The following is a 15,972-nucleotide window of genomic DNA, read 5'->3' as shown; positions in this document are numbered from 1 at the left end:
CCCAGTACACTTGCCGGTATTTTGTGGATTGTAAAATCCGCATCAAGCTTTTCTAAGATTCAATAGAATTCAAGTTAGATTAGAGTTATTTCCCAATAATCACTATTTTGTAGGATGAAGAACAAAACCAATTCTTAAACATAAATCAATGCATTAATCAATAGTAGAAGAATAAATAATTATTAATCCATCAAAGTAAACAGAGCTTCTAACCTTAACAATGGGGGTTTAGTTGCTCATGGTGTAAAAAAACTCTAGCAGTAAAAAAGTGTTAAAGTATAGAATGAAAACTAAGAGAAGAGAGATCCTCACGTCGGCAGATCTCAATCCTATTTATAATCCTCATAAAAATTGATTTAAAACTTAAATAACTCCCTAAAAAATCTTTTCTAATTAGTATTTGATTTGAAATCAAATCATATTTGCTTCCGTTGACTCCTTGCAAACGTGTGGTCCCCATTGTAAAACACGCTACTGGCACTAAATGCCAGTGACTGAGCGTTTAGCCCAACCAACAGTATGGCTTGCACACAACAAAAGGGTCTCAGCGCTAAACGCTAGTGGTTGGGCATTTAGTGCCAATGTCCAGAAGGCCAAGCAAAAATTACGAAGCTGCCTGCACTAAATGCTGAGTTGTGGCGTTTAACGCCACCTACCCAGAGAGGGATTGTCTTACTAAGCTCTTGTAGTCGTACATTTTTCACCAATTCTTCATCTGAATGCTACCTGAAATCAATAAATAGCCACAGAAACTCAAAGTAGCCTCCAATGGGGTATAATCCATCGAAATCCTCTAATAAATCAATGGAATACCATACAAATCACATAGAAAAGGCACTAATGATACTCACGCATCATTGGGAAAGTTGAGAATTCACTCCAAGTTATACGTTTATAGATGTCAATGGGGATTTTGATGAGATTATGATTGAAGTGTGACGAACACTATATCCCGAGAGTGTGGCGGATACTATATCCCAAAATGAATAGGCTTGTTAAGGTTGATAATTCCCTCTCTCATGTTTGATTCAATTAAGATTTGGATTGATATGGTGAGGATGGTGGCTTTGTCCCATTCACGCATAGGCAAGTTGAGATTGAGGATTCTCTCTCTTGCTATGATAGACAAATTGACGTTGAAGATTCCCTCTCTTGTTGAGATGGGAAAGCGAGATTGAGGATTTCCTCTCTTGTTATATCAGAAAATTGAATGGAGAAGGTTGAGGATTCCCTTCGATTTAATTTCTGGTTGTGGCATGAACGAGTGAGGTTGAGGATTCCTTATCGTTACATCACGGTCTCTCTCTAAATGGGAAGTTGAGGATTCCCTTCGTATTAAGAGACAATATTCGGGTTAGCTACCGGATGTGTCAAGTTCTGGCTATATAACCGACAGATGAACTCATTGGCCATAGGACAGACATGCATCATTTGCACTTGTTGTTATTGCTTCCTTTAGTTTGGTAGTTATAGCTTTTATAATTCATGCAATTTATGATGTTTTTCATTTATGCCTTGCAAGTGTTTGATAAAATGCTTCTTTCAATTATAGAGTAGATTTTATACTCTTTGATTGGGATTGAGGACTTAGGTAACCTTAAGTCATTGATGTCCAATATTGATTGGTGATTTATGGTTGTTAGTTGATTTTGTTTCCAGTAAAGCTAGTCTTTCACTAAGCTAATTAGTGAGTTGGCTAGGATTTGTGGATTGAGATTAATTATGCTTATTTGACTTACCTTCGATGTCAGGTTGACTAAGTGGGATTAACTCTTCATAATTGCCATGTTTATGGTTAATGACTAGGATAGGAATCCTTGACTCTCAACCCTTGCCAAGACCCTTTTTAGCATTTCAATCTCCTTTCATTTTCTTAGTTAATTACCTTTATTGCTTCTTTATTTTCTTGCAATTTAATTTCTTGTCAATTGCTATGACAACTCCCTTTTTTTCCATAGCCAATGATACGCATACCTCACTACAATTCCGTGGGAGAACGACTCGGGACTTAAAACTCCCAGTTTTTGTTGATTTGAATTGTGACAATCATTTAAACTTTGATCAAGGTCATTTATTGGTTTGGAACTATACTATTGACGAAGCAATTCTCTTTGAGAAATTCTAAACTAACGGTTGGCCCTCGTCACATACGCGAAAAGGTGTTTGCATATGCGATCACCCCTGTTTTTCTGAAAAAGTGAATTCTTACATCCTCAACCATTCTTCGAGCCTTTTAAACCTCTGTAAATCCGGTTATGAGCCTAGAACCAGTGTAATAGAGGGTAGAGGAGTTAAGAATGAGAATGTATGAGTTGAGTTAGTGAATTGAAGAAAGATGGATAAAATGTAATGAGAGATGATTAAGATTGATTATGATGAGAATGATTAAGATTACGAGAAATGAGGATGATTGATTATGATTAAGTATGATGAGAATGGTTATGATAATGAGAAAAAATGATGGTTGATTTTGATTGAGGATGATGAGGATGATCATGATGATGAAAGATAATGATTGATTTGATTGAGGACGAGTTTGATACTGAGTAATCGAGAGTAGGAGCCTGAGTATGGTAAATTGATGATGGATTGGGGAGGTTGAGGATTCCCTTTAAGTTATATGTTTATAAATGTGAATGGGGATAATGATGAGATTATGATTGAAGTGTGATGGGCACTATATCTCGGAATAAATAGATGGGTTGAGGTTGAGGATTCCGTCTCTCCTGTTTGATTGAATTCAGATTTGGATTGATATGGTAAGGATAATGGCTTTGTCCCGCTCACGTATAGGCAAGTTGAGATTGAGGATTCTCTCTCTTGCTGTGATAGACAAGTTGAGGTTGAGGATTCCCTCTTTTGTTGCGGTGGGCAAGCGAGGTTGAGGATTCTCTCTCTTGTTACATCGGGAAATTGAATGGAGAAGGTTGAAGATTCCCTTCGATTCAATTTCTAGTTGTGGTATGAACGAGTGAGATTGAGGATTTCCTATCGTTACATCACAGTCTCTCTCTAAATGGGAGGCTGAGGATTCTCTTTATGTTGAGAGACGATATCCGGGTTAGCTACCAGGTGTGTCGGTTTTGGCTGTATAACTGATAGATGAGCTTATTGGCCATAGGGAAGACATGCATCATTTGCACTTGATTACTTTTGTAACGACCCAACTTCTAGTACGTTATGATCATACAAAAATTAAGGCGTTACTAACCTAATTTCTTTATTATCTATTTTATATTGAGCCTTTACGCGATAATCTGTAGACAGTTTTACTAAAAAGTAAAATTTTTAATCAAGAACAAATAACACATATTCACAAACTTAATATTAAAAATACATTATAGTATTACATACAAAACCAATTACAAAACCTACTCCTCTGAATAAAACTTCGACTAACAAGGTGAGGGGAAAAATAAATTCTAATAACAAGGCAATAAGCCTTCGCATCTGTAGTTGAAAGGGGCGGAAATGGGGGTAAGAACTGGGAAGTTCTTAGTGGGGTCGGGGTGGATAGTTATGTTCATTTTATTCATTGTTACATAGCAATCCCACAACAGAATACATACAATCTTCAATAGATAACCAACAGCAACTAACAACAGGACACATATCAACATAATAAATAAAAGAACACTAAAGTCAATCAATCATATAACACACACACAATCACAAAATTACACAACACAAAGATATGCGCAAACAAGCATGATGCATGTCTAGCCCTATGCAGGCCATGAGCCCATGTGTCGGTTGCCTATCTGCTCCCAACATTACCCAAGCACAAGTCCCAGATATGGCTTTCTAGATGAATACAGTCTGCATATAAGTCTTATGGTCACGCCGCATACAATGTGACTTTTAAATGTATTGTAATATGCTTACATCTGGAAAACAATTCACAATGTGTGGGTGTCCCCACTATACATTTGGCCCTAAGACCTAAACATGATTGCATCTGCTCTCATGTTACAGACAGTCTTTTAAAGTCTTTTTATCTTTGCCCTTTGCTCTCCTGTGGCAGAGATCCCTTTAATTAATACATTTTTTTCTTTTTTGTACTCTGCTCTCCTGTGGCAGAGGTTCGTTAGAATCTTTTAGTCTTTACTCTTTGCTCTCCTGTAGTAGATCATCCTTTTAGTTAATATATTCTTTTTTTTTCTATTTTCTGCTTTCCTATGTCAGAGATCTGCTCTTATGTGGTAGATATCCCTTTAATCCTTTTTTTTCTTTTCTATTTATCATTCTTTTATTTTTCTTATTTTAATACCACAAATCGCCTTCACACTCTTCCCTCATCTCTCCCTAGATTTTTTATGAAGAGTGAATCATAAGATTCTCAGTTTAGGTTCGTCTTTCTACAACTTTTAAATAAGTTACTATTTAACTCTTCTATTCTATTATAATACAAATTACTAATATATAATATATTAAAAATACATAGATAATAATCTTAATACCAAAGTAAAAGTAGTATTTTTCTTTATTACCTAAAACTTATTAACTTGAACTTTAAATAATCTTATTACTCAAAACCTATTAACTTATGCTTTATTATTAGGCTTTTATAAATTATTCTGTATCTCTGAACTTTTTAAAGCATTTATATTTTTATCCTAATATAGTTTATAAATTACTAAAATATCCTTATATATAATATAATTACCAAAATAATCTTGCATCTTTTATAAAATACCCATTTTATCCTTGAACTTCTTAATTATTATCCATAATACTCCAAAACTTATATAATTACAAAACTAACTTCGATTTTTACTAAATTACCATTTTCATCTCAAAAATAAATTTTTATTTCCATGATTATAGTTTTACCAAAGGACCGAACCTCATTCCTAAAATTCTTCAAGTTTTCTGCTTGATTTTTAAGTCTGTTTTTGATCTTTACAGTTACTAATTTCTCTTAATGTTCAATTCTAATTTTCTGCCACTTAATCTCATCGATTTCATCATGTTTCAAGCTTAGAATTTCCTCATTTTTTACATAAATTAGTTTGTCTTTTCAGCTTTCCAAGGAACCAAAATTACAAGTTATAAAACATAAAAATTTTAACACAAAACAATCATATAACCACTCAATTTCAATCATATCACAACCAGCTACCATTTTAAGCAACATAAATACATTCAAATCACAATAAAATTTACGAAACCCTATCATTGTATGATAGTCACCAAACCAAAACACCAAGGAAGCTTTCTGAACGAGAAATCGAAGAGGAAAACGTCAAAATTGGCTACTCCACCTGTAACATCCTAATTACCCTAAGCCTTACCTCATGCCGTAAAACAAAAGTTAATCAAAGGTTACGACAATTATAAGGCTTATACATATTATGTAAAAAGAAATAATATATTCTAGAAACCTGATGAAGGATTAAGCTAAAAAACAGAGTTTGAAAAGTGCAAAACATTCACACAAAGCTACACTAAACGAAGCACAAGGTATATCAAAAGATAATAATCATAAGGATCTAGCCCCCGCTCGCGAAGTTTAAGCCGGCTAGTTATATATAGACATACAGAGTTTAAACAGATAAAACAACTTATATAAACTTTCTCTCAAAGTGAGCCTCTAGGAAAAATAAATACAAAAGTGAGAGAACTAATAAAAATAAATCAAAGGACTCCAAAACATGATAAGGTCCTCCGCTCTATCACCATCAAGCAACTCACCGAGGTGGGTTACGACCTGCATGTGAAAAATAACAACAAAATATGGTATGAGAATCGGAGGTTCTCAGTATGGTAACAGTGCCCAGTAATGTAAGATATAAGACCCCGGGACGCCAGAGGCAATCCTAGATCTTCATATCAGTCATAAGATTCAACTTAAAACATAATTAAAATTAAAACCATAACTTTAAACCCTTATAAAAAGGGGTAAACTAACTTAAGGGATTTCTAACTATCAGTTCACCGCTATCCCACAACCTTCACCAGCCTATCCGCCATGCGATCCATTGCCACCACCTTCTGAACCTCCTCAATCCCAGTAGAAAACACAAGTAGTAACAATGCAAGTAAAACACAAGTATAGCATGTATATCAAGAAATTCAAGAAGCAATTAATCATGTTATACAATTAAGCAAGCAATTCAAGTCGGTAAAGCAAGCAAACAGATAGAAGATGCACATGATGAATGCTTGTCCTATTTGGTTGTGATATCACATTGTCAGTTCAACTGCCAACCCGACACATCTCTATGGAGACGTCACCTTTCGGTCACAAATACAATGGGTACTCGATGAGCGGATAATTTATACGCTTTTTGGCATTGTTTTTACATAGTTTTTAGTATAATTTAGTTAGTTTTTAGTATATTTTTATTAGTTTTTAAATAAAATTCACATTTCTGGACTTTACTATGAGTTTGCGTGTTTTTCTGTGATTTCAGGTATTTTTTTGGCTAAAATTGAGGGACTTGAGCAAAAATCAGATTCAGAGGTTGAAGAAGGACTGCAGATGCTGTTGGATTCTGACCTCCTTGCACTCAAAGTGGATTTTCTGGAGCTACAGAACTCTAAATGGCGCGTTCTCAACTGCGTTGGAAGTAGACATCCAGGCTTTCCAGCAATATATAATAATCCATACTTTTCCCGAGTTTAGATGATGCAAACTGGCGTTCAACGCCAGCTCCCTGCCCTATTCTGGAGTCAAACGCCAGAAACAGGTTGCAAAGTGGAGTTAAATGCCAGAAATAGGTTACAAACTGGCGTTTAACTCCAAGAAAGACCTCTCCACGTGAAAGCTTCAATGCTCAGCCCAAGCACACACCAAGTGGGCCCCAGAAGTGGATTTCTGCATCATTTACTTATCTCTGTAACCTTAGTAACTAGTTTAGCATAAATAGGACTTTTTACTATTGTATTCAGAGATCTTTGGACGTTTAGTTCTGGGATCATGGAGGCTGGCCTCTCGACCATGCCTAGACCTTGTTTTTATGTATTTTCAACGGTAGAGTTTCTACACACCATAGATTAAGGTGTGGAGCTCTGCTGTTCCTCGAGTATTAATGCAAAGTACTATTGTTTTTCTATTCAATTCAAGCTTATTCCTATTCTAAGATATTCATTCGCACCCAAGAACATGATGAATGTGATGATTATGTGACGCTCATCACCATTCTCACTTATGAACACGTGCCTGACAACCACTTCCGTTCTACATGAAGATGAGATAGAATGAGTATCTCTTAGATATTTAATACAGGGGACCGAGTCCGAGATATTAGAGTCTTCGTGGTATAAGTTAGAACCCATGGACGGCCATTCCTGAGATCCAAAAAGTCTAAACCTTGTCTGTGGTATTTCGAGTAGGATCTGAGAAGGGATGGTTGTGACGAGCTTCAAACTCGCGAGTGCTGGGCGTAGTGACAGACGCAAAAGGATAGTAAATCCTATTCCAGTATGATCGAGAACCGACAGATGATTAGCCATGTAGTGACAGCGCATTGGACCATTTTCACAGAGAGGACGGGATGTAGCCATTGACAACGGTGATGCCCAACATACAGCTTGCCACGGAAAGGAGTAGGAATGATTGGATGAAGAAAGCAGGAAAGCAGAGGTTCAGGAGGAACGAAAGCATCTCTATACGCTTATCTGAAATTTTCACCAATGAATTACATAAGTATCTCTATCCTAGTTTATATTTTAATTATGTTTTAATTATCAATTCTCTATAACCATTTGAATCCGCCTGACTGAGATTTACAAGGTGACCATAGCTTGCTTCAAGCCGACAATCTCCGTGGGATCGACCCTTACTCACGTAAGGTTTATTACTTGGACGACCCAGTGCACTTGCTGGTTAGTTGTGCGAAGTTGTGACAAAGTGTGATTCACGTTTGAGAGCACCAAGTCTTTGGCGCCATTGTTGATGATCACAATTTCGTGCACCAAGTTTTTGGCGTCGTTGCCGGGGATTGTTCGAGTTTGGACAACTGACGGTTCATCTTGTTGCTCAGATTAGGTAAATTTATTTTAATTTTAAGCTTTTTGCTTTTATTATTCTTAATTTCGAAAAAAATAATTAAAAATAAATATTTTCAAAAATATATTTTTCTTCAGAATTTTTAAGAATGAATTCTAGTGTTTCATGATGATTTGTTGAATCCTGGCTGGCTCTAAGCCATGTCTAATCTTTTGGACCGGGATTTCAACTTATCATCACAAGAGCTTGTTGATCTTCACCCATTTGGCAGTTACACACATAGTTGTTGTATACATGGGAGGTAGGCAATATCTGCTGAAGCTTGGCTGGCCATTGGCCATCTCTAGTGTTTTGGACCAGAGCTTTAACTGAAAGCTTGGCTGGCTAGTAAGCCATGTCTAATTCCTGGACTGGAGCTTTAGACTAACATTGCAAGATTCTTGGAATTCCTATTAAAAATTTTGAAATCCTTATTTTTCTTTTTCCAATTAATTTTAAAAAAAAATTAAATTAATAAAATCATAAAATCAAAAATAATTTTGTGTTTCTTGTTTGAGTCTTGAGTCAAATCTTAAGTTTGGTGTCAATTGCATTTTTTTTTTAAAATTTGTGCATTTTTCGAAAACTCATGCATGTGTTCTTCATGATCTTCAAGTTGTTCTTGACAAGTTTTCTTGTTTGATCTTCATATTTTCTTGTTTTGTGTCCTTTCTTGTTTTTCATATGCATTCTTGAATTATTAGTGTCTAGAGAATAAAAATTTCTAAGTTTGGTGTCTTGCATGTTTTTCTTTTCTTAAAAATTTTCAAAAAATATGTTCTTGATGTTCATCTTGACATTCAAAGTGTTCTTGGTGTTCATCTTGACATTCAAAGTGTTCTTGCATGCATTAGTTATTTTGATTCACAATTTTTATGTTTTGTTTCAATTTAGTGTTTTTCTCTCTCATCATTAAAAATTCAAAAAAAAAAATATCTTTCCCTTATTCACTCATAAATTTTCGAAAATTTGACTTGACTTTTTCAAAACTTTTTAAAATTTAGTTGTTTCTTATGAGTCAAATCAAATTTTCAATTTAAAAATTCTATCTTTTTCAAATCTTTTTCAAAAATCAAATCTTTTTTTTTCTTTCATAATTTTTGAAAATTCCAAATTGATTTTCAAAAATCTTTTTCTTATTTTATTTCATAATTTTCGAAATTACTACTAGCATTTAATATGATTGATTCAAAAATTTTAAGTTTGTTACTTGCCTAATAAGAAAGGTTCAATCTTTAAATTTTAAAATCCTATCTTGTTGTTTCTTGTTAGTCAAGTAATCAACTTTAATTTTCAAAATCAAATCTTTTTAAATTTCTTTTTCAAATCTTTTTCAAAATAAATTTCAATCACATCTTTTTCAAAATTAATTTCAAAATCTTTTCTAACTTCTTATCTTTTGAAAAATTGATTAACCACTTAACTTTTTGTTTGATTCTTATCTTTTTCAAAACTACCTAACTAACTCTCTCTTTCTAATTTTCAAAAATTCCTTCCCTCTTTTTCAAAATTCCTTTTTAATTAACTAATTGTTTTAATTTTTACTTTAATTTAATTTCATTTTTTTGTATTTTCAAATTCTAACTTTAAATTTAATTTAAAAACAAAAATATTTTTCTTTTCTTTTCAATGATTTTCGAAAATTCTTCTCCCTCATCTCCTTCTAATTATTTATTTATCTACTGACACTCTTCTTCATCTAAGAATTCGAACCCACTCCTCTCCCATGTGTTTGGATTCTTATTTTTTCCTTCTTCTATTCTTATCTTCTTCTACTCACATAAAGGAATCTCTATACTGTGACATAGAGGATTTCATATTTTCTTTTTTGTTTTCTTCTTTTTCATATGAGCAGGAATAAGGATAAGAACATTCTTGTTGAAGCTGATCCTGAACCTGAAAGGACTCTGAAGAGGAAGCTAAGGGAAGCCAAAGCACAACTCTCTAGAGAAAATCTGACAGAAAATTTCGAAAAAGAAGGAGACATGGCCGAAAATAATAACAATGCAAGGAAGATGCTTGGTGACTTTACTGCACCAAATTCCAATTTACATGGAAGAAGCATCTCAATCCCTGCCATTGGAGCAAACAATTTTGAGCTTAAACCTCAATTAGTTTCTCTGATTTAACAGAACTGCAAGTTTCATGAACTTCCATCAGAAGATCCTTTTCAGTTCTTAACTGAATTCTTGCAGATCTGTGATACTGTTAAGACCAATGGGGTTGACTCCGAGGTCTACAGGCTTATGCTTTTCCCGTTTGCTGTAAGAGACAGAGCTAGAATATGGTTGGACTCTCAACCTAAGGATTGCCTGAACTCTTAGGATAAGTTGGTCACGACTTTCTTAGCCAAGTTCTTTCCTCCTCAAAAGCTTAGCAAGCTTAGAGTGGATGTTCAAACTTTCAGACAAAAAGAAGGTGAATCCCTCTATGAAGCTTGGGAGAGATACAAGCAACTGACCAAAAAGTGTCCTTCTGACATGCTTTCAGAATGGACCATCCTGGATATATTCTATGATGGTCTGTCTGAATTATCTAAGATGTCTTTGGACCATTCTGCAGGTGGATCCATTCACCTAAAAAAAATGCCTGCAGAAGCTCAGGAACTCATTAACATGGTTACAAATAACCAGTTCATGTACACTTTTGAAAGGAATCCTGTGAGTAATGGGACGCCTCAGAGGAAGGGAGTTCTTGAAATTGATACTCTGAATGCCATATTGGCTCAGAACAAAATATTGACTCAGCAAGTCAATATGATCTCTCAGAGTCTGAATGGATTGAAGAAATCATCCAACAGTACTATAGAGGCATCTTCTGAAGAAGAAGCTTATGATCTTGAGAACCCTGCAATAGCAGAGGTGAATTACATGGGTGAACCCTATGGAAACACCTATAATCCCTCATGGAGAAATCATCCAAATTTCTCATGGAAGGATCAACAAAAGCCTCAATAAGGCTTTAATAATGGTGGAAGAAATAGGTTTAGCAATAGCAAGTCTTTTCCATCATCCACTCAGCAACTGATGCCAGGGCATTTTGGGCAGTTTCACTAACCATTTCTTTACTGTTTTAGGGTAGTTTCATGCATTTTCTTAGTTAATAAGTAAGTTTTGGGTAGATAATCACTTACATCTTGATTCAAGCAAACATTGTGAATTTCATGTGATTTTCTGAGAATTATGCATGAATTGAATGACAAATTGGATAATGCATGTCTCATATCTTGGATTAGAGCTTTAATGCACTTTATTTGCTTGGTTTCAGGACAAAGAAAACAAGGAAGAGCCACATTAGCAGTCACGTTAATCTAATTAACGTGACCACTAATGTGGAATGGGAATAAACTTGCAACATTAATGAGAAAAGTGATTGCTAATAACGCCTTCGAAACCATCATGGCCCACGTTAATTGCCACATTAACTACATTAACGTGGTAGTTAACGTGGAGAGAAAGGGAGCTCCAGCGTTAGTGGTAAAAGTGAATACCACTAACGCTCCAAATTGACAATTGGCCACGTTAAAAGTCACGTTAATTCAGTTCACGTGAACTCTAACGTGGAAAAGGAAGACAATGCCAACGTTAGTGACACTCACCTTTGTCACTAACGTTGGACTAAGCCCAATTGGCCACGTTAAGAGTCACGTTAACTACATTAACGTGAACTCTAACGTGGGAGGAGCAACGAATCGCCAACGTTAGTGACACTCACCTTTGTCACTAACGTTGGACCAAGCCACTATGAGCCACGTTAGTTGCCACGTTAATGACATTAACGTGGAAGCTAACGTGGAGGAAAGAAATAATGAACCAATGTTAGTGACACTCACCTTTGTCACTAACGTTGGAGATGACAATCACCACCACGTTAGTGGCCACGTTAAGACAATTAATGTGAGGCACTAACGTGAGAAGGGGCGTTTGGAGCGTTAGTGACAAAGGTAAGTGTCACTAACGCTCTCGAGGCTAAGGCATGCCCACGTTAAGAGCCACGTTAGTTATACTAACATGGACTCTAACGTGAGAAAAGGGGGGCTAAGAGTAACGTTATTGGAAAAGGTGAACGCCAATAACGCTCGTGATGGACCAAGAGGCAACGTTAGTGGTCACGTTAGTGCCACTAACGTTGAAGTTAACGTGAACCATCTTGGGCTAGGAACATTAGTGAAAAAGGTGATTGTCACTAACGTTCTCGAACCCAGATTTTCACTTAACGTTAACGCCACTAACGTCCTAGCTAAAGTCCATGCCTACTTCACACTTTCTCTGCAAGTAAAGCTGAGCCCACTGAAGATTTCAAACTGCTTCAACTCAATATCCAAAGGCCTATATCCAAAGACTTGAAGAGCCAACTAGGAGATCAGAAGAGTAGTATATATAGGAGTAGTTTTGAACTAGAGAAGAGAGCTTTTTGCATTAGGAGAACTACTCTCTGTATAATTTTATTTTCTCTGCACTTTAGTTTTACTTTGGGAATGTATTTTCCATCTTTGCTTTCAATTTCCAGAGCTATGAACAACTAAACCCCTTTCATTGGGTTAGGGAGCTCTGTTGTAATTTGATGGATCAATAATAGTTTTCATTATTCTTCTTCTTTCTTTTCTCTTGATTTTACTAGAAAGCTTTCAATCTTCATCCAATTGGGTAGTTGTCTTGGAAAAGAAGCTATTCATACTTGGATCTCTTCGGAACTTTGGAAGAGGAATGAAGAGATCATGCTAGAAATGCTTTCTCATGTTGGACCAAATTGGGGTTTGGATGGATATAGTGACATATAATCCTACCAACATTTTGATTTGGGAATACATGTGGTATAATCAGTGACCACACTTCATCTCTTCTCATGAGCAATTAGACCAAGGAATTGGCTATTGATCAAGATTTGAGAGATTGAATTACCAAGGAATTAGAATTCAATCACTTAAGATTGCCAAGGAGATCAATGAATGAATTGATTGAGGAAGTGATGAAAATGAACTTGATCCGGAGAATACAACATCTCCTGAGCCCAATGAACTCCCCATTTCTGATCTTACCCATTCTCTTTACTTTCTGCCATTTACTTTTATGTTCATCTTCCCCATTCCCCATTTAAGGTTCTGCAATTTACTTTCCGTCATTTACATTCAGTTTTTTATTTTTAGTAATTATATTTCCTGCCATTTACTTCCCGCCATTTAAATTCCTGCAATTCCCCAATCAAATTTTGCTTAGCTCAACTAGAACATTCCTCCAATTAAAGTTGCTTGACCAATCAATTCCTGTGGGATTCGACCTCACTCTATTGTGAGTTTTTACTTGACGACAATTCGGTATACTTGCCGAGGGAAAATTGTTGAGAGACAAATTTCCGTGCATCAAGTTTATGGCGCCGTTGCTGGGGATTGATTTTCTATCAACAATGATTAAATTGGTGGATAGCTAGATTGAGCATTTTTCTTTTGTTTGATTTAAATTCTGTTTGAGTAATTTACTTTCAGTTTTAGTTATTTTCTTCCCTTTACCCCCTACCCGTTTGTGGTGTTCTCGTATTTGTTATAATTCAGTTCACTAACCCACTAACTGTTTGATATATTGCATCACCCACACTAACAGCATTTTTAACAAGAATATTTTCTATCTCCCTTTTGCTTTGGCCTTGTTGGTTGTATGACAGGTAGAAGAAGCAGGGCTTCAACTTCCTTTGATTCTGAACCTGAGAGGACCTTCCTTAGACTAAGGAGGGAAGCAAGAGGAAAGAGAGTTGTCGGTGCTGAGGAAGAGGAGGAGTATTTTGAATCAGACATGGATGAGAATATGGAGAACCATCATGAAGAAGAGGCTCACAACCATGGCAGAGAAGGTCCAGTGCATCATGCTGGACAAGAAAGAAGAGTTCTATGCTCTTATATCAATCCAAACCCAGGAAACTGTGGAAGTAGCATCCAAAAGCCAACCATACATGCCAATAACTTTGAACTAAAGCCACAGCTCATCACCCTGGTTCAGAACAATTGTTCATTCGGAGGAAGTGTCCAAGAAGACCTCAATTAACATCTAACCACATTCCTGAGGATATGTGATACTGTGAAGTCTAATGGTGTTCATCCTTACACCTATAGACTGCTTCTATTTCCCTTCTCACTCAAGGACAAAGCATCTAAGTGGCTGGAATCCTTCCCGAATGAGAGTTTAACAACCTGGGAAGATGTGGTGAACAAATTCTTGGTGATTCTATCCTCCTCAAAGAATCAACAGGTTGAGAGCTAAGGTAAACCTTCAGGCAACAAGATGGTGAAACTCTCTATGAAGCATGGGAGAGGTTTAAGGACTTGACAAGAAGGTGCCCGCCAAATATGTTCAATGAATGGGTACAGTTACACATCTTCTATGAAGGTCTTTCTTATGAATCAAAGAAGGCAGTAGACCACTCATCTGGGGGATCTCTGAATAAGAAGAAGACCATTGAAGAAGCCATAGATGTCATTGAGACTGTAGCTGAGAATGAGTACTTCTATGCTTCTAAAAGAGGCAACACTAGAGGAGTAATGGAGCTAAATAATGTGGATGCATTGCTGGCTCAGAACAAGCTGATTACCAAGCAGTTGGCTGACCTTACCAAGAAGATGGAGAGGAACCAAGTAGCAGCAATCACCACATCATCAGCAACCCAAGAAGGAGTGAATGCAGAAGTAGAGAGTGAGCAGGAACAAGCCAACTACATTGGAAACTCACCTAGGCAGGCCCATGATCCATACTCCAAAACTTACAATCCTGGTTGGAGGAACCACCCAAACTTTGGGTTGGGAAATCAACAAGATCAAGGCCAAGATCAGAGACATCACAACCCCAACAACAATGCAGCTCACCAACATTCCACACAGAGATCATATCAGCACCCACCTAACAACACCTCTCAACATCCATATCAAAACCAAAATGGCCATTCTCATCCCTCCAACTCCAACTCACCATCATCCGAAGATAGACTCTCAAGGATTGAGACCCTACTTGAACGAATATGCAAAGAAGTCCAGGACAGTAAAATGTTCCGAGAGAAAGTGCGGTCCAATATGCAGAATCAAGATGCTGCCATCAAGGAACTTGAGACACAAATTGGCTACCTATTCAAGAAAATTCCCAGCCATAACCTGTGCAGCAACACCGATCCAAACCCAAGAGAGGAATGTCAGGTTATCACCCTCAGAAGTGGGAAGGAATTGAAGGAAACTCCCAAGAAATCACAAGAGAAGAACTCAAATGAAGGGGAAAAGGAATGAGATAAAGTCCAAATTCCCATTCCCAGTTCATAGCAAAAAGGAGAAATGCTGAAGCCAGACGTCCCAAAAGCTCCATACCCTCAGCAATTGAAAAAGAAGGGGGATGACAACCAATTCTTAAGATTTCTGGAAATCTTCAAGAAACTACAAATCAACATACCCTTTGCTGAAGCAATAGAGCAAATGCCACTCTATGCCAAGTTTTTAAAGGAATTAATGACCAAGAAGAGAAGCTGGAAGAGCAATGAGACTGTGATACTAATCGAAGAATGTAGTGCCATCATTCAGCACAAACTACCCCAGAAAATGAAGGATCCTGGGAGCTTCCAGATCCCTTGTATTATAGAGGAAATCACAGTGGAGAAGGCTCTGTGTGACTTAGGAGCTAGCATAAATCTGATGTCAGTAGCTATGATGAGAAAAATGAGGATTGAGGAGGCTAAGCCAACAAAAATGGCCCTACAACTGGCAGACCGATCGTTCAAGTTTCCTCATGGCATAGTAGAAGATTTGCTGGTGAAGGTAGGAGATTTTATCTTCCCAGCAGACTTTGTAGTGCTGGACATGAAGGAGGAAGCCAAAGCCTCCATCATCCTGGGAAGACCGTTCTTGGCCACTGCTGGAGCTATCATTGATGTCCAAAAAGGTGAACTCACCCTGAGATTACACAATGAAAAGATGACTGACGTTAGGATTTTTGCCAGTAAAGAATTTCATA

At 36.7% G+C, this 15,972-nt stretch overlaps 1 non-coding gene across 1 annotated transcript; it reads right to left on the bottom strand.

Annotated features, from left to right (window-relative positions):
* Window positions 1-10,371: 10,371 nt before the first annotated feature.
* On the bottom strand, window positions 10,372-10,479 carry LOC112752314 (small nucleolar RNA R71). The gene has a single exon (XR_003176757.1). It is a non-coding gene; the product is annotated as a small nucleolar RNA R71 (small nucleolar RNA).
* Between the last annotated feature and the right edge of the window lie 5,493 nt (window positions 10,480-15,972).

This window comes from Arachis hypogaea, chromosome 15, assembly GCF_003086295.3.
Source record: "Arachis hypogaea cultivar Tifrunner chromosome 15, arahy.Tifrunner.gnm2.J5K5, whole genome shotgun sequence".
Taxonomy (NCBI): Eukaryota; Viridiplantae; Streptophyta; class Magnoliopsida; order Fabales; family Fabaceae; genus Arachis; species Arachis hypogaea.
The sequence above is the reverse complement of the archived record's forward strand: the minus strand, read 5'-3'. Positions and strand labels throughout refer to the sequence as shown.